Source organism: Solanum lycopersicum, chromosome 12, assembly GCF_036512215.1.
Source record: "Solanum lycopersicum chromosome 12, SLM_r2.1".
In the NCBI taxonomy this organism is placed as follows: Eukaryota; Viridiplantae; Streptophyta; class Magnoliopsida; order Solanales; family Solanaceae; genus Solanum; species Solanum lycopersicum.
The window spans coordinates 50,903,036-50,922,976 of NC_090811.1; the positions used below are offsets into that span (position 1 = coordinate 50,903,036).

The 19,941-nt window shown below is 31.2% G+C and overlaps 1 long non-coding RNA gene across 4 annotated transcripts; it reads left to right on the top strand.

Annotated features, from left to right (window-relative positions):
• Window positions 1-749: 749 nt before the first annotated feature.
• On the top strand, window positions 750-4,519 carry LOC138340602 (uncharacterized). 4 transcript variants are annotated; one of them, XR_011213280.1, is made up of 4 exons: window positions 750-948; window positions 1,540-1,779; window positions 2,468-2,615; window positions 4,264-4,519. It is a non-coding gene; the product is annotated as an uncharacterized lncRNA (long non-coding RNA). The 4 variants fall into 4 exon arrangements; XR_011213277.1 differs by lacking the exon at window positions 4,264-4,519 and adding an exon at window positions 1,401-1,452 and having other exon boundaries at window positions 2,468-2,788; XR_011213279.1 differs by lacking the exon at window positions 4,264-4,519 and having other exon boundaries at window positions 2,468-2,788.
• Window positions 4,520-19,941: the final 15,422 nt, after the last annotated feature.

The following is a 19,941-nucleotide window of genomic DNA, read 5'->3' on the forward strand; positions in this document are numbered from 1 at the left end:
AAATTTGTTCCAATTGTTTGACATAATATTAAATCACAAATTTCACTTTTATAAAATAGAAGATCTAAAAAGTAGAAATTCACTTATTATAATTGATACAAACTTCTTTCCATTATTAAATAAATAAATATAAATAAATTAACACAGTGTTGACATAACAAAAAATGATAAAAAAGAAAAGAAAAATTTATTTTCTTTTGGATTAAATACTTGATCCAACTCTTCTTACTTTATAAATATTTTTATCAAATTATATTATAAATTTAATCAAAAAGTTATTTAAAATTTAACTAAAAAGGTTCTTTATTTAACTAATTTTGACTAAGGTATAATCATATCTCAATTCCTCATTCTAATCAACATTCGTAAATGAAAGAAATGAAAGAAAGATTGTACTTTCAGTTCTTTGTCATATATACACTACTAGAAACATAGTCTATAGCAACGCTTTCTTTGCAACAATTATTTCACTGTTGATATAGATAGACTATCAGAGCGTTTATTGACCGTTGCCAAAAAAATTTGATTCTATTAGAACATAATTTAATGAAATTATTGCCTTAGAAAAACATGTGTTGTTGTATAAAACATTAACGCAACAGTAGTTTCAACTGGTGCAATAAATCCACCAATAGCAACACTTCTTCAAAAAAATTATCTACTGCAACACTTGTGTACTCCCTCCATATTTTCCCTCTTTTAATTTCACAAAAAAATAGTATATATTTAATTCCTAAAAAGTATATCCTGTTTATGTCTTTTAGCATTTTAGGTCATACATTATCTTCTCTCTGAGTGACAAAGCAAAAAAAATCGAAATATTCTTGAACGAGGATCTGGGTAGCTCTTGAATTTTTCATTCATCTTTTCTCATTGTTTGTTCAAATCTAAACAAAGAGAAACCTCGCTCAAATCTAAATTGCTCGATCTTCATATCTTGGTTTTTAGGTATGAGTCGGTTCTTTTTTCTACAAAGGATTATATATGACTTTTTGTTATTAGGGTTCGAATTTGTATCCACTTTTAAAATTTTATTGTTTTCCGAAAAAAAATGGGGTATGCATATTCTTAATTTTTTGTTTATCTGTCATATTTAGAAATTCAAATTGCATATCTCCATTCATATGCGTGGCTTGTGTTTTTTCTATTTTTTGGTTGCTTTGTGTTCTTGTTGGTTTTCTGAGTTGAAAATAATGTGTTGGTTAATACCTTAGTAGAGTAATTATTGGTGAAATATTTCACTAAGACTAGCTGTGCAGTGAATGTCATCTGCTTGATAGAAATAAGATTTTAATGCTTCCTGTGGAGCCATACTCAAATTCTCAAGTGTCTAATATGTAATATGATTGTCTATGTTTTCATGCTTTATGTGCACTATTGGGATTGACATCTTATATCAGGTGTAATATGACAAATCTTCTAATTCACTGGACTGGCTGCACAAGAAACTTTGTATACTCTCGTTTCTCGTCTCTCTGAATATATTTATACGTACTGATCGTGTAAAAGATATTGAACTTCATTATTTTGTTGTGTCAGAGGGATAATGTAGAAGCTGCTCAAGAATTTGCGAAACGGAATCAGTTATCACCAAGGATATAAGATCAGATTTTGTCTCATATTTGTCTTAAGTAGAAACTTTAATAGGTGCAACAAAAAGAGACCATGAATATTCTGCCAAAAGGTACCAGATCAAGCATTGCACATTACCTGTTTTTATCAATAGTTCAAAATGTCAGTCTATTCCGAGGCGTTTCTAGGTGCCTTCTTTTCCAACTGGTAATTTCTTGTTCTACATTGTTCTGATACCCTTCACACTAGGTGTATAAAAGATATATTCAGTGGTTTATATCCTGCTTTTAAGGTTCTTGAAATGGAAATTGAATACTACCATCTAAGGAAGATGTGATTTTACAGAATGAGTCTCAAATTGATTTTTACTTAATAGTCTCAAGAGCATTGGTATGTAAATTTGTTTGGTACAGTTACTTGAACACATCGAATTTGTTTTTCATGTTATAAATCACTTATGTATACTATTTCAGGATCTTTTAGTATATACCAATGGACGTGAACAAGTAAGTATTACACATCATATCTTTTCAAACATATTGGCCTTAATTTATTTTTTCTGAAATATGTTAAAGAAACAGATCATTGGAAAGGTTGTTGCTGGAGAATCATTTGGAAAAATTGGTGTTTTACTTGGAAGGCCACAACCATATGTTGTTAGAACAACTGAAATTTCTCAAATTTATATTATTAAGCTATACAGTTAAATCTTTCTTTCATGTTCGGACAATTAGGAGAGAGATAAGATTTTCTGAATGCTATTAGTATCTTAGGCTTGATGGACACTATGGCATCTGAGTGTGGCTCTATCTCTCTGTGCTTTATTAAAAAAAAGGTCTCGTTCGTTCTTTAATTATCCTGTTGTAGCCAAGATCAACCCTCAGATTTCATCTAGGTGAGTTCACTAGAGGAGAAGGAGGAGGATCAAGAAAAGAGGATATTGTCAATGAATGATATCATGAAAGGTGAAAGGCCATATCCTAAATGGAGTTTGTACTGCAAAATAGAAGGATGAAGCTCTGGATTTAGGATACTGCCTTAAGGTAGTTTGTTTCTTTTCACTACTTTGTTCATTTTGTTTTGACCATACTTTTATTGGATTGTTGATGTCCAGACCAATATGTTTTTCTTGCCTTTGTTTTCTGTTAAGAGGGTTGTCACTACTTTATATAATTTGATAATTATAAAGTTCATTCCTAAAAAATTTAGGATGTAATCCATGATGCAAAAAATCATTAACTGTAGTTTCAACCAACTCTCTTGCTATTTCATGGAGTAATTTCAGTAGGAAAGGTGAACTCTCTTTTGTTGTTTTGTGGTTCCGTTTATGTTACACACTTGGAGGTCATGCTTTGAGACACAATGATTTGCTTCTACTACTCCTTTTATCTTGAAAAAATTTGAGGTCTTTGGATGAGTTCATAGTGAGTTCTTGAGCTTTACAATTTTAGAGTTCTATCCACAAGACATAAAGATTTTAAATAAAATTTACCATTTGATAAGTATGAGACTGTTTGTCTATTTTAAGCTTAAATCATGCTTGAGTTCAATTAATATCTCTTTCTTTTATATTTAGACTTTCATACTTAGAAAAATTATTTCTTTACTTCAAAATGCAACGTATGCCTATTTTTAATCAAAATATAAATTGTCCACATTTTTGTTTTTCTACATGTGGGCTAACGTCTGATAACTTGTTTTATCCTGTTTAAAAATCTAGTGATATCCATATTGTACATAGAGTACACCTTGAGTGTATCAATTCAAAGTCTTGAAGGAGAAAGACGTTTTTACTTTCAAAATTGTCAATTGTTGTATTTAGCCACGATTCAAATTTTGAGTTCTCTTGTATTTCAAGTTATACATGTTGTCAAGTTTCTTTGTGTTTCCTACTACATCTAAATGACAAAAATCTTAAACTAACGAATTTTATATGTTTTAATTAACTCTTGCATATCTGACCTCACATATGATTTTGTTTCATATAAAGCATGCCTACGAGAATGGTCCACATGGTTTTCCTGAACTAGCTGGAATAATTCAGCTTTAATTGTATGGATGATCAGATAGATTGTTCAATTTATTTCTACCCTTATTCTGATTGTTAAGTTTATTTCCACCCTTATTTAAAATTTTGATCGAAGTGTTTACCCTATTCAATTTATGTTACGAATTACAAATTTTGTTTTTAAAATTTGAAGTGTTGAATACATGCTTCATTGAATAAACTTATTGTTGGCTTAAGTCATATACGCCCCCCTGAAGTTGTTACTTTAACCTATCGTTGTACCTATTGAACACCTTATTTGTTCAAAAATAATTCCTATTGAGCACAAATGATGATCTGGCAAAAAAGATGTAATTCACACTCTTTTAAGCGCGTAAAGACATTAAAATTAACATTTATTTTTTTCCTTTTCCACTTATACACTTAAATTAATGGATAATATAATAAGAATAATTAATAATAATAAAAAAAAAAAGGAAAAAACATCTTGTGCAGGATGCAACTGTTCATCATCTCTCTCACCCTCTTCAATTTTTCTCGTGTTTCTTTTTCTATGATAATTTAATTAAAATCTTAATTATTTTAGCAAATTTTTATCATTTATAATATTCCAGTGAAACAATTGACTATATTTTTTGTAAAACTTCATTATTATTTTTTGTATTGTGATAAATGATTGCTAGTGTGAAGAAGATGAAGACAATGAGTGGAAGGTCTTAATGCTATTAGAATGAAATGTAAATAAAGGATTTGCTTAGATGGACAATAATGATATATTATTGACGATGATAAAAGTGATAAAATTCGATGAGAAAGAATTAAGAAAGGAATGGAGGCGCAGAAGACTGAAAAGGGAATGGAGAAGAAGAAGAAGAAGAAAGAGTGTGGATCTGATGGTTTAGTGGCGGGCGGCGTGAATTCACGGACATGAAAGTAAGTTACGATAGAGAAGAAGAAGAAGAAGAAGAAAGGTGGGTGGGTAGGGGTGGGGGTGGAGTGGATTAATTTTAAAAATAAGTTGTTGTTTTTTAAATTGCTTTTTGATTATTTTTATATAGAGTTATTCATTAAATTAATTCAATTGCCACGTGTCATCGTTTCTGTGGTCCATTTGTTATGTTTAAGCGTTTGAGATGCACGCATATTTTTATTTTTATTGATTCACATTTGGTGTCAAATAGATATAAATTTGTTAAGATTTAAGTGTTCGATAGGTACAATAATAAATTAAGGTGTCTAAGTAAAATATGCAGACAACTTTAGGGGGCCACATATGACTTAAGCCCTTATTGTTTGTAAAGATTCTTATTTGGATGGCCATGAATTATGCATTCTAGAATTAGTAAAAGCCTCGATGACAGCTGATCAACGAGCAAGTAAAACTGGAGTGCAAGTATAAGAATTTTGACAATCTTTATAGTAAACACAAATGTAAAGATAATTTATTATTAATAGAAGAACGGTATAAATAGGGAAACTATATATATAGAGGATTTGAACAGGCTTGTTGGGGGAGCTAGTTATTTGATGCTTTGATTGTAACTCTTCTTATTGTTTTTTGGATATTGTGTTTGTTGAACAAAAAATAGATTATGTTAAGAGTTGTATAAAATTGTATGTACTATATTTTTTATTATATATACAAATAATTATTACAATAAAATTAATATAATTCTGGATATTGAACCATTGCAATGTGACATTTGGTTGTTGCAATAGCCTACCAAACTATTACAAATGGTTCAAATAATCATTGTTATATGCAAGTTAAACCGTTGCTATAGCTTCAAAAGTGTTCCATAAAATGTCATTGCAACACATTAGAAACCGTTACATTTGAATAAAAAATTGTTTTTATAGACTGTCCTATGAGATCAAGTTCACATGAGATTGCAATTAGAGTTGTCAATATGGGCTAGCCAACTCATCCGAACTAACCCATACAGACTTTAACATTTTACGGGTCAGATCGGGCTAACCTATTTTTGGCGTGGGCCATAAAATGATCGGTCCAACCCACAAGTACGTGGGCTACATGCTTGACGGGTCAGCCCACTTTTTTTAAAAAAAAATATTTTTTTATAATTATTAAATTAAATTTTAAATTATAATTTAAAATATTATCATAAATATCGACAAAACAATATTACATAATGTTAATGTTAGTACTTGTTAATCAAATCAAAATAAAATTATTTTTATAATATTTATTAGGGATAATTTCAGAGACCTCCATGTTTCGCTCTATAATACTCACCTCCCCTTTAATTTACGATATTACGTCTACCTCCCTTATTTTCATTTACTTCTAATCATTCTTTAAACCTATTTAAAATAAATATAAATTAATATAGATTTGACAATTTTACTCTTTTTTATATAAATTTTTTCTTATTAATAAATATTATAAAAAATAACTCATTTAACAAATACTTTAAAAATAAATTAACACAAAGACTTGTTTTTCTTAATTCAACAAATATCAAAGTCTTCAACTAAACTGACCTACGTTTTCACCAAATGTTAACACTTTATCTTTATTTTACCTTTACCAATTCACGTAAATTTTTTTCACACAATAACCCATCATTTTCCGACAATGATTTCTTCAAATAGAAGACAAAATTTAACTTTCCATAAAAAAAATTCGATAAGAACGATAAGATTTTGTTCTAGTTAAACATTTATACAAGCGAAGAAGAAACATGATCCAATGAATAAAGATAAATCATTAAAAATTAGATCTAAACATTCATATATAAGGGTAAATTTGCCAAAATCTAAATTAATTTATATTTATTTAAATAGGTTTAAAGATGGTTACAAGAAAATGAAAAATAAGGGAGGTAGACGTAATATCGTAAACCACAAGAAAGGTGAGTGTTATAGAGCCAAGCCTGGAGGGAAGTCTCTGAAATTATCTCTATTTATTAAGTTTTTTTTTTCAAATAAAAGTATAAATATATATATATATATATATATATATATATATATATATATATATATATATATATATATAAATATTAACCTAATTATTTTGAATTTGGACTCTTAATTTTAAATTTTATTATTATATTATATTTTTAAGTTAATTATTATTGGCCCATGGGCCGGCCCTACCTATATTTCTCAAGCCCATCAAATCAACAGGATTATTCAGGTCAGGCTAAAAAATCCTTTTCTTAAATGGGCTCCAAAAATATTAGCCCAACCCTATTAAATTCCGGGTTAAGCCAGGCCAGCCCAACGGGCCTAGCTCATATTGACGGTTCTAGTTGCAATAGATATCTATGTCAACTCTTTTTCAATTGTTGCACAAAATTGTTATAATATACCCATCGTAACACGATCAGATGAAACGGTCTCTAAATTGTTGTCGTAGGTCTAATGCAACAATTATCTTATCTGTTGCATCAGTTTCAGAAGTGTTGCCATAAGACTTTTTCTAGAATTGATAATTAACTTAGAAATTTAAATTTTAACAATATAAATTGTATCAAAAATTTAAATTTTGACATCTAAATCTGCCAAGTATTTTGCTTACAACTAAGACATCTGTTCCTTACTAAGAAATGATACAAAAATAAAATAAAAATTTACAATAATTATGCCCAATAAAACAAAAAGTTATAATTATATATATATATATATATATATATACTGTATGTATTTACTTCTACGTATGACATTATTGGTGAACAAGGTGTGACATTATTGGTGAACAAGGTGCAACATTATTTTTCTTTAGAATAGTAATTTAGATTATTTATATCTAATAAGGCAAAAAATAGAAAAGAAAATATTCTTTATGTAATAAAGAATATAAATGCAACTGAACCGCAAATTAATTAATTTCATACGTGAAGCAAACATATTTTGTCAATAACAAATGAAAAAATAAACAACTTCGAAAAGAATCTTTATTGAAAGCCTCGTAATCAATGGAAGAAGAACAAATTATAATCAAAATTACAAAAATCAATAAAACAAATAAATTTTAATTTATTACAAATGAAACAATACCTGATACAACCCAATAGAAAAAAAATCAACTGCCTTAAAATTAAAATTTACTAAAAGTGAGATGATTTTAGAAGCTATAAGTATATGTAGTAATATATTGGATTGGGAGGCCACAAATTCGAAAGTTAGAAGAGCAAAAGTCTGGATGTTGAAGCAAAATAATGAAGAGTTGATATTTGTTTTGATATCTTATAGAAAATGCCTTAAAAGGTGTTTTTACTTTTAGTTGAAAATTTTTAATGCAAATAAAAGGAAAAAGCTACAGAAAATGTAAGATTTTTAAATATATAGAAGGATAGATTAAAAAAAATGTAACAAAATTTAAGATAAAAGAGAAGCGTCATTTAATTATCATTATTGATTTGATTTTAAAAGTAAATAAAAGATATTTTAGGGTTTAGGATCCTTAAGAGATCTGAAGGATACTAAATTTAGCTTTGAACTCATCCTAAAGAATAAACTCTATAATTCCTCGTATAGAAAACACAATTCAATCATAAAGAGTTTGTTCATGGGACTTCACGTCCTGCATTAGAATGTATACAATGTATTCTCCAACAGCAGGTGCAATGAATTCCCTGATTTCCAATTCAGTAATAGGATAGTCCTTGGATAAAGTAACAAACATTGTTAGTTCTTCATACGATACGTTAGGTCCCTTCTTATCACCTTCAAGACCCAACTGAGAAACTCTTCTGATTTAATATGCCTCATCAAGAGGTGGCCCCATCGACATATTTCTTTGTGTCGAAGTTTGTGCAGAACTTCTATTAAATGATAAGTCGTCTATTTATTCAAGGATTCCTTCACAATATGTTGCAATATCTTAAGACAAACCTCAATTACATTTTTTCTTATCCCACTTGTATCATTTCGATTTTGATAGATAAATAAGAGAGATGAATCATTTCTAGTGACTTTTTGGATTAGCGCAATTTCATTTACATCTATACAAAGATTTAATTCAATCAAAAATCAAGTAAAGTTTAGTTTACAAAAGGGTAAAAGGGCATAAAATGAGGAAGAATAAACCAAATGGTAACGATAGGAGAACGTTATTCTCAAGAGCTCAACTTGACAACCCAATCAAACCAAACCTGATAATTTATAGATGAAAAACTCTCATTGTGAAATGCTCTAGTAGATTTTCTCTTATCAGTATTCTTCCAAAATAAAGAGAAGTAATTAATACTACTTTTGATCATTTATAAAAATGTCTATGATAGCAATACAACTTTATGACATTTTAAGAAAACAAAACTTGCAGAGTAGGTCGTAATAAATGGTTGTGATCTTTCTAGAAATCATGTGAGAAAACTTCATACACCTCCTAAAAAAATAATTAGAAAATAGAATTCCATAACACCTAGTAGGAGTGTACAAAATCGAACGAATTATATTTGGTTCGGTATTGGAAAAACCCCCCGACTATATTTGGGTTGGTTTGGTTTTAATTAAAAAAATGAACCCAAGATCAAACCAACCCCACATTATATATGTTATTTTGAAAAAAATATATACATAAAAATATTTAATTTGATATAAGTTTAAAATAATTCTTATACTATTTCATAATTTTATCTTTTAATGTATTATTTCAAGTTCAAAACTTAGAATTTAGAATGGTCCAATAAAGATTATAGTTCATAAATATTGATAATTACAATAAAACTTAAATCTAAATCAAATTATTACTAATGCAAAAAGAAAATTAATTCAACAGTAAGAATGTTTGAATGTTTGTTCTTTGGTTTTATATTGGTTTAGATAATTATAATACATAATCTAATTTTAATTTTCCTTAAATATTTAGTAATGTAACTAATACTTGTTGGGTTTAGCAAATGGTAATGGGAAAAGAAAAGAGAGAATATGAAAAGTAAGGGAACTATTTTGGAGGGAAAATGAAAAGTAATTTGCAAAGTGCAAATGAAAAGTCATTTCTCCCATATCGGCAAAAGAAAGGGAAATTGTTGTCCTTATATAAGGAAACACTTCCATTACTTCTTAAAGAGCTAAAAAGAAGATGCCCCCTCGCGCCGTCGTCGTAGACGTCGCTCGCTCGGCTTCGGCTTCGGATTTGGTTGTTATTTTTCCAAAAGACACAACTTTCTGGATAAAACGTGTCTGAACAGACACGTTTCTTGCTTAAAATTGCTATAAAAGGAAGTCAATTTTCGTTTTTTTCAAACACTGAATATTTTCCTGCTCTACATAAATTTTTCCCTCGACAAATCAAAGTGTCGATCGACTGAGTCTGTGTGACTTGTTGTTGTTCTGAAGTTCGCTGAAGTTAAAGAAATTTGAGGTACCGCTATTTCTTTAACAGGATTAATCCATTTTATCTTGGGAGAAATTAATCCATAACCTCGGGTACAGTGAGGGGATTAAATTTTTAAGGACACAAAATAGTTTCTGTGGACTCGGATTACTTCTTGTATTCTATTTACTTTCTGTTTCATCTTATTATGTTTCTACCTTTTTAGGCTAACCTTATAATACAGGTTGAATAACAATCTTAAGAAATTCAATAAGTTTCTGAATTTGAGGTTTCTGGAGATTAAAACCTTTATTGTTTTCTACTTTGCTTGAATTTTTAAAATTTATTCGATTAACAATTAAACAAACATAAAAAATTTATCGTTAAATTAGAAACAGTGTGCGTAAAGATTTGTACTTTACTGTTAGTATTCCAAATACTTAAATTGTCTACCACTTGTGACAGAAAAAAGAAAAATGACTAATTAAAGTCAAGCAAATGCTGGAACAGTAAGTGCTGAAACATTAAGTGCTGCAACAACATCGGTTGCACATAATCATTCAAATGCTGCCCTAGCGCTGGCTGAGAAACCTGCTAAGTTTTCTGGAGTCGACTTTAAGAAATGACAATAGAAGATGTTCTTCTATATCACTATGTTAAGTTTGCAGAAGTTCATTAATGAGAATGTTCATGTTATGTCAGATGAAACTCCGCCTGATGAACGATTCTTGCTAACAGAAGCATGGACACACTCAGATTTTTTGTGTAAAAAATTATATTCTGAGTGGCCTGCAAGATGATCTGTACAATGTGTACAGAAATGTCAAAACCTCAAAAGAACTCTGGGATGCTTTAGAAAAGAAGTACAAAACAAAAGATGCCGGAATGAAGAAATTCATTGTGGAAAAATTTCTGGACTATAAGATTATAGAAAGTATGACCGTCGTCACCCAAGTTCAATAACTGCAGGTCATAATCCATGATCTCCTTGCTGAAGGTATAAATTTATTTAATGCCTATGTTAGAAATATTATGTTTTTTCTTGATACTCACAAAATCTTTAATGTAGGATTGATTGTGAATGATGCCTTTCAAGTGGGTGCAATTATTGAAAAGTTACCTTCATTGTGGAAGGACTTCAAAAACTACTTGAAACATAAACACAAGGAGATGACTGTTGCAGATATCATAGTAAGTTTGAGAATCGAAGAGGATAATAAGTCTTCAGAAAAGAGGTCACATAGTAATTCAGCAATATCAGGAGTAAATTTTGTTGGACAAGATCCCACAAAATTAAAGAAAAGAAAAAAAAGCATCTGGTCCAAAAAGCAATCCTCCTAAGAAGAAATTCAATAGAAACTGCTTCAACTATGGTAAACATGGTCATAGGGCTACTGAATGCAGGGGTCCTAAGAAGGACAAGAAAAAGAAGGATCAACCAAACTTGGCTTAATCCAAAGGAGAAATGGACGATCTCTGTGCAATGCTTTCAGAATGTAACTTGGTTGGAAATCCAAGAGAATGGTGGATAGATTCTGGTGCCTCATGCCATGTTTGCCAACAAAGAATTATTTTCATCATATACTCCAATACCTACAGATGAGAAGTTGTTTATGGAAACTCCACTGTTGCAAAGGTGGAAAGAATTGACAATGTCCTATTAAAGATGACTTCAGACAAAGTGGTGACTTTGAATAGGATCTCATATGTTCCAGAATTGAGAAATAATTTAGTTTCAATTCCAATTCTGACCAAGAATGGATTCAAATGTGTATTTGTTTCTGATAAAGTAGAAGTAAGCAAGAATGATATGTATGTAGGAAAGTGCTACCTTAGTGATGACCTTTTCAAACTCAATGTAATTGGAGTTGATACGAATAAAGATTTTGCTTCTTCTTACTTTCTTGAGTATAAATGTTTATGGCATGACCTTTGGGACACGTCAATAACAAAACCTTGCGAAAACTAATTAACTTAGATATTTTGCAAAAATTTGAGTGCAATAAATCAAAATATCAAATTTGCGTTGAATCTGAGTATGCTAAGCATCCTTATAAATCTGTTGATAGGAATTCAAATCCTTTAGAATTGATTCACACTGATATTTGTGACATGAAGTCAACAGCATCACATGGTGGGAAAAAGTATTTCACAACGTTTATTGGCGATTGCACTAGATATTGTTATGTCTATTTGCTAAATGGTAAGGATGAAACAATAGATGCATTTAGGCAATATAAAACTAAAGTTAAAAATCAATTAGATAAAAAGATAAAAATGATCAAAAGTGATAGAGGTGGAGAATATGAATCTCCATTTGCAGAAATATATTAGAAAAAGAAATAATCCATCAAACTACTGCTCCCTACACTCCCCAGTCTAATGGAATTGCAGAAAGGAAAAATCGAACTTTAAAAGAATTGATAAATGCATTACTTATAAGTTCAGGTTTAGCACAGAACTTGTGGGGGGAAGCTATCCTTACAACAAATCAAATACTTAACAGATTGCCTTACTCAAAGACAAATGTATTTTCAATGAGAAATGGAAAGGTAGAAAACCCAACTTGAAATATTTCAAAGTGTGGGGGTGTCTAGCCAAAGTCCAAGTTCCTATACCTAAGAGGGTAAAAATAGGGCCTAAGACTGTGGATTGTGTATTCATTGGATATGCCAAAAACAGTAAGACATGTTGATTTTTGGTTCATAAGTCCGATTATCCGAATATTCATGATAATACAGTAATAGAATTTGATAGTGCTGAATTTTTTGAATACATCTATCCGTATAAAAATAGACTTGAGTCATCTATTGGGGATTTAAACAACCCAGAGAAGAACCAAAAGAGAATGAAACCAATGAAGAAAGTCCAAGACGCTGTAAAGGTCAAAGGACATCTACTTCATTTGGGCATGATTTTGTAATATTTTTTCTTGAAAGTGAGCCTCAAACATTCAAGGAAGCAATGTGTCTAGCGACTCAACCTCTTGGATGGAGGCCGTTAATAGTGAAATTGAATCAATCTTAAGCAATCATACTTGGGAGTTGGTTGATCTTCCTCCAGGGAACAAACCCTTGGGTTCAAAATGGATCTTTAAAAGGAAGATGAAAGATGATGGAACTATTGACAAATATAAAACAAGACATGTTGTCAAAGGTTTTAGACAAAAAAAAAGGTCTTGTTCATTTAGACACATACTCGCCAGTGACTAGGATTACATCAATTCGGCTTTTAGTTGCACTAGCTGCAGTATACGGTCTTAAAATTCATCAAATGGATGTGAAAACAGCCTTCTTAAATGGAGAGCTGGAAGAAGAAATTTACATTGAACAACCTAAGGGTTTTGTAGTTCCTGTTAAAGAAAAGAAAGTGCGCAAGCTTATTAAGTCACTTAATGGACTAAAACAAGCACCAAAACATTGACATGCAAAGTTTGATCAAATTATGTTGTGAAATGGATGTAAGATCAATGAATGTGATAAATGTGTTTACATTAAAGATACTCCAAATCAGGAAGTCCTTGTATGACTATATGTAGATGAATGCTTATAAGGAGCAAAGACATTGCTAATATAAAAGCTACAAAGCGTATGCTCGTTAGTAAGTTTGATATGAAAGATTTAGGAGTTGCTGATGTGATATTAGGAATTAAAATTCATAAAACTTTTAACGGTCTAGCATTGTCTCAAACTCATTATATTCAAAAGATACTTGAAAAATTCAAATTTTTGAATTTTAAAAGGGCAAAGACTCCAATTAATGTAAACCTTCATCTTGCAAAGAATAAAGGTGAAAGTCAGTGTCCAGTGGACTATGCTAGCGTATTGGAAAACTTAATGTATGTCATGAATTGTACACGACCAGACATAACTTGCGCTATCAGTAAACTGAGTCGATATACAAGTAATACTAATCAAAGTCATTGGTTGGCAATGAAGAGAGTTTCGGGATACTTAGATGACATTCAAAACTATGCTTTACATTACCAAAAATATCTAGCCGTTCTTGAAGGATATAATGATGCAAATTGGATTAATGGGTCAACTGAAAAAAAATCCACAAGTGAATACATTTATACTATTGGTGGAGGAGCAATATCTTGGAAATCATCCAACAAACATTTATAGCTCGCTCTACAATTGAGTCTTAATTCATTGCTTTAGAAAAGGCAGGTGAAGAAGTTGAATGACTCTGGAATTTCTTAGAAGATATTCCATTTTGGCCCAAACCAATGGCCTATATATGCATACACTGTGGTAGTCAAGCTGCAATAGGAAGGACTGGAAGCATTATGTATAACGGTAAGTCTCGTCACATAAGACGAAGATATAACTTTGTGAGATAACTACTCTCTAGTGGAATTATCACAATTGAGTATGTGAAGTCAAAAGATAATGTGTCGGATCCACTTACAAAAGGCCTAACTAGAGATGGACTTGAGAAATCATCGACAGTAATGGGACTATGGCCGAGAACAAGTCATCGTGGCGGTAACTCTACCTAGAAGACTGGAGATCCCAAGATCTAGGTTCAAGGAGACAAAAATGACGGTTCAACATTGTCAAAAAAATTATTATTTTATGGTCCATTCTCATGATGAGACAATGTATTGTAACCAGGATAAAGACATAAGGATTTTTTTAATTGTTTGTAAGTTTGATATAGGGAATATCCAATGGTGTATCTATGGGATGACACATTTAGAAATCACTTATGTAAGTGTGAAGTGTAAGTTGCTTCAAGGAGAATCCGGTAAGGCCAGTTCTTTAAGCACTTACTATCCAAGATGTGTTCATGGCTGAAACGAACAAAACAATGAGAACTAAGAACAATTCAAGGGTTGATTGTGTCACATATGTTGTCTAGGTATACACAAAAGCTTGACAGTTCAAAGATATCAAATCTACCGATTGACTGAGTATATCATATATGTTCACTACGGAAAGTTTAAAGGGAAACCTACTTATCCAGATGCGATTAACCTTTACCTACAAGACACAAAAGTTTTTTCATGCATATGTTTTAAAAATAGCCTTCCCCATTCATGTGAGGGATTGTTGGATTTAGCAAAAGTGAATGGGAAAAGAAAAGAGAGAATATGAAAAGTGAGGGAACTATTTTGGAGGGAAAATGAAAAGACATTTGCAAAGTGCAAATGAAAAGTCATTTCTCCCATATCGGAAAAAGAAAGGGAAATTGTTGTCCTTATATAAGGAAACACTTCCATTACTTCTTAAAGAGCTAAGAAGAAGATGCCCCCTCGCGCCGTCATCGTCGTCGCTCGCTCGACTTCGGATTTGGATTTGGATTTGACAATTGATGTGATTGATTGATAAATATTTTGGACAAAATTTATTTAATCAGTTTTTGTTAAATCAAATAAATTATGTTAATATTATCTCTTATTAATTTGCGGGTAACGGTAACATTTCGAAAAGTTGTTACTCTTTCTGAAAAATCGTTACTTCCGAAAAGCCGTTATTTTTCTAACAGACACATTTTTCTGAAAAATTGTTATTTTTTCCAAAAGACACAACTTTCAGGATAAAACGAGTATGAACAGATTTTTTAGAACAGACACGTTTCTTGCTGAACATGACTATAAAAGGAAGTCAATTTTGTTTTTTCAAACACTAAATTTTTTCCTTCTTTGCATAAATTTTTTTTCTCTCAAACAAATTAAAGTGTTGATCGACTGAGTCTGTGTGACTTGTTGTTGTTCTGAAGTTTGCTGAAGTTAACGAAATTTGAGGTACCACTATTTCTTTAACAGGATTAATCCGTTTTATCATGGGAAAAATTAATCCATAACCTCGGGTACAGTGAGGGGATTAAATTTCTTAAGGACACAAAGTAGTTTCTGTGGACTCGGATTACTTCTTGTATTCTATTTACATTCTATTTTGTCTTATTCTGTTTCTATCTTTTTAGGCTAACCTTATAATACAGGTTGGATAACAATACTTACTAAACTTATTTTAGCATGATTTAGTACTTTTAAATTCTGATCATTTTCATTATGACTTTACAACATTTATTTTATATGATGATTTCATTATTATTTATAATTGAATATTTTTGTGTCATCAATAATCATATGATATTTTATTTTAATTTTAAAGAAACAACTTAGATAATTGTATTTTGGTTGGACTAAAGAAATTTTCGAATCGAAAGTTGATTATCAGTTTGTATGCAAACATTACCGAAAAATCCAAAAATCTTAAAAAATTTGAGGTTTATTATTTGGTTTGGTATTTGAATATGCTGCACCAACACGAGGTTGATAAACCTGAAAAAAATCTGAATTTTATTATTTTGGTTTGGTTTATAAATTTAATTTTTTTAAACAAATGTTTTGGTTTGATAACCCGATCATGGATGCCCCTACTACCTAGGATTTATTACATAATTACAAAATGTAAGAAGGCATAAAATATTCTTATTAACTTATAAAATGAACTTCATCTCGTTAACATAGGGAGAAATAGTTTTAAAGAATACATATATTTATAACAAGTTGATATATTTCTAAATAGCTTGATAAAATAATTGCACTTCATATTTTATAAAAGATATCCCCATAAATCACTTGTGTTAAAAAGTTGATCTAATAAATATGATTTTTTTTAACTCAGACATAAATTGGGGTAGAATCTCTATAGTCAAGTAGCGTATCTCCGGAGACAATTAAGCATACACGACTATGAAAGAACCTTATGAAGAGACATCTTATAAGGAAAGGTTATCCCATTAATATAGTATTCTCATACTTAATAATTCTATGTTTTGGAGCAACAACCTAATTATTTCTCTATTAAATATCTGGATAAAAGGATTATTACTAGACACAATTAAAGCAGGTATTGCATCCATCATAACATAACAATAGTCATCAAGTTAAGGAGTTGTTCACTGAATATAGGGTTAAAGTGAAGAACTAAATGGAATAGTTTTTTTTGGTCTAGTTTTGAGTTTGTAAGTTGAAATTGAAGTCGTTACTTACTATACTAGCCTTATTCTTAATTAAGTGGTAGTTGTGGTGTAAGTATTACTTTAAATTTTGTAATATGAATAGTTTATATTCTTTGAAGAGTCATACAAAGAGTAAACTATTGAGTTGGGGGCAATAGATTGTATAGTTTTAATTTGAAATTGTTCTTTGAAGTTTGGTGACGTTTTCCCAAAAATCTTACTCACACTAGGTTGTGATTTTTACTCATTAACCAAGTTGTTTTTAATGTTAAACATGCAATGATCTTTCGGATCATTTTCTCTTATTGCATTCATGTTGGCATTCAAAAAATTCTTATAGCATCCCCAGGTCACTTATGACTTGTAGGTACTGACTAATCGGTCACCTCACCATTCATTTGGTTTTTATGCAAGTTACTATATGTAGGAGTTTTTTTAAAATTTAATGGTTGACTTTAGTTAAAAATTTAGGTAGACGTCCCCAGAATGCAAGTTTGATGATTCTGTTAGCTCTGGAACACGGAGTTCAACCTAGAAGGACCTTTAGTGTGGATCTTTACCCCAACAACGCTGTCCGAAAATCGAATTATTTCATGGATTGGATTTTAATTGACTATCTATAGTTCCATTGTGTTTTCTCGATGTAGAATTCTTGAGACTTCCAAGGTCATTTTGAGCAACCTTGTGGCAATAGCTTAAAATTGAGTTTTTGTGTGAGACCCACTCTTCATCGAGAATACCTAGATTAAAAGTTTTAACATTTCACTTAACTTTTTTAAAAAAACAAAGTCTCGCGGGATAGCATAGTTTGTTTGTGTGTACGGGTTCCTAATAGATTCTTGAGTACGCCATGGGGGATTTTGAACTATGGAGAATTAACTGATCTGCAGAAGCTAGTGCAACCTCCATTTTCCCGTCATATTTACACACCTTAGCCGTATATGTTTTGATTTATATGCCTTAACCGTGATTGCGTTGGAAAAAAACTTACCTTTCACATTCGTGTGTTAGACACCATGTTTGGGATACTTTGGAGGCTTGTCCCTCTACGATATTGAAGGTAATTTTACTAGTCTCTGTAATAAAGAACAACCATAATTTCAACTTTGTTACACATTTCAATTTCCTACTATTGGAGTGGTGGAGCTTTGTGTTGGTTAATTTTGTTATTATTGTAGGGATTTATTATGGTTTGTACTGGATTATGAGATAGGCATGGAAAGCTTGTTTCAGACATGATTTCCTTTCATAAGGACTGCCAAAGCCTTTTTGATGGTTGTTTTTACATCAATTTATTGCATGATTGCTTGTTGGGTTTTTCCGACCTTGAATTATACCCATTTCAGGGGCACAAGATTAGGACCCATTAAAGGAGTTAATTTTGGGATTTGTAGAAGACTCCTGAATTCATTTCTCTTTCTCAATCCCTCTTTAGATTTAGATACCCAATACATGTTCACTAGAATCTAACTCTAACCACTCTATAAATAGACACATTAACCTCAATAACTACTCTATCTCAGCCTAATTCAAGAACGAAAGCAAATTATTGAATGCGTAACAAGAACATCAAAGCTTCAATTTTTAGAAAGAATTTAAAGTTGGAATTAACATGGTTGGCGTGTGGGTGAACAAGCCCAACAATATGGAAGCTTACATACCTGAAAGAACCATCTTTTTGAAGAACTTAAAAAAGAATCTAGGAAGATAGACGTAGTGTTTCTTAATTTTTCTTAAGCGTGGAATCTTTGGAGGGAATGCGAGGTTTTGATTTGTGAAAAATTATAATTATACGTTTAGGGCAATTTAAGAGGACCTCTGATGGGTTTTTAGGACAAAAATACCCCTAGAGAAATAAACAAAATGAGCTGGGAGTTGGAATTATTTTTGATCAGGCAGTGAGGTCCGTATTGGCTCTGCATCACTGAGCCATAACGGAGCTTCTTCCACGTTTGTGCCACGTTAGTAAGTCCATCATAAATGTTTACATACATCATAAATTTTTACATAGAGCTCGGAATTGATAAATCTCGGCGGCGTTGAAAAGAGAACTCGAAGGCTTTAATGTAATATCCTATAGATCTCCTAACTCATTCTGTACTAAAATTTATGGCAAGTTGAAGTTGACCGATAACATAATAAAACTTAGGAATAACTTGAATGATTTTCTTTGGTTTCTATTAGAACTTAAGATTCTACATCTAGTGACCTTAACACTCAAAAAATTCTAAATTCCTTGAAAAAAGTCTCACTCACTATAAAGAATGGTTCGAGTCTTGGTCCAAAAAAATTTCTAGGTTGTTACAATATCTTACTGTTAGACCCGCAAACTACTTGATCTAACTACGTGCAGACATGCCAAGGACTTGGGCATTGGTCTTGGCATAGATGATGGCAAAACAGTGCAACACATGTTCAAGGTGTTTGGGCGTTGGCAAGGCAGCTTGAACGTGCATGGCTTACGTGCGGGCTAAGGGCATTGCAAGGCAACATGTTGACTTGATGAGGCAAGGCTGTGAAGACTTGACAATGTCATGAACAAAGGCAGTTCACCCGAAATTGCTGAAATAAAACTAAGTGTTGGAAGACAACTATAATATTCTAAGTGTTGGAATGAAGCCTGAAATATTCTAAGTGTTAGAATATTAGTATTTCGTGTAGATAGGAATGTAATTCGAATTAGATTCTATCTGTTGGAAATATAGCTGTTGGAAAATTAGTTTTGAACCCTGTGATGACAAGTGTCGGATAGGTGTCATTTGTAAACGCCGCATGTAACTGCCATAATGCAAAATTTTGATTTAAAGGTGGAAATTTGTCTAAGGCAAAAACAGAGTGTTTCTAGCCTTAGACTAATTCGTGAATCCTTCCTTTGTATTACTTAAAGGTTAATAAATGTTGGGACTGGTTCCTGTAAATTCTGTTGATTGTTTGACGCTAATGTTTTAAGTATTTCTATACTTAGTCAATTTTCGTGGGTCCAAGTAGGCTGAGTGTTATAGACGTTTGTAAGATTGCCTAGAGTGGTGTGCGATAAAAATAAATTGACCCTCTTTCGATTGGTATCAGAGCGCGGTGAAACAATGGTGAAAAACACTGAACT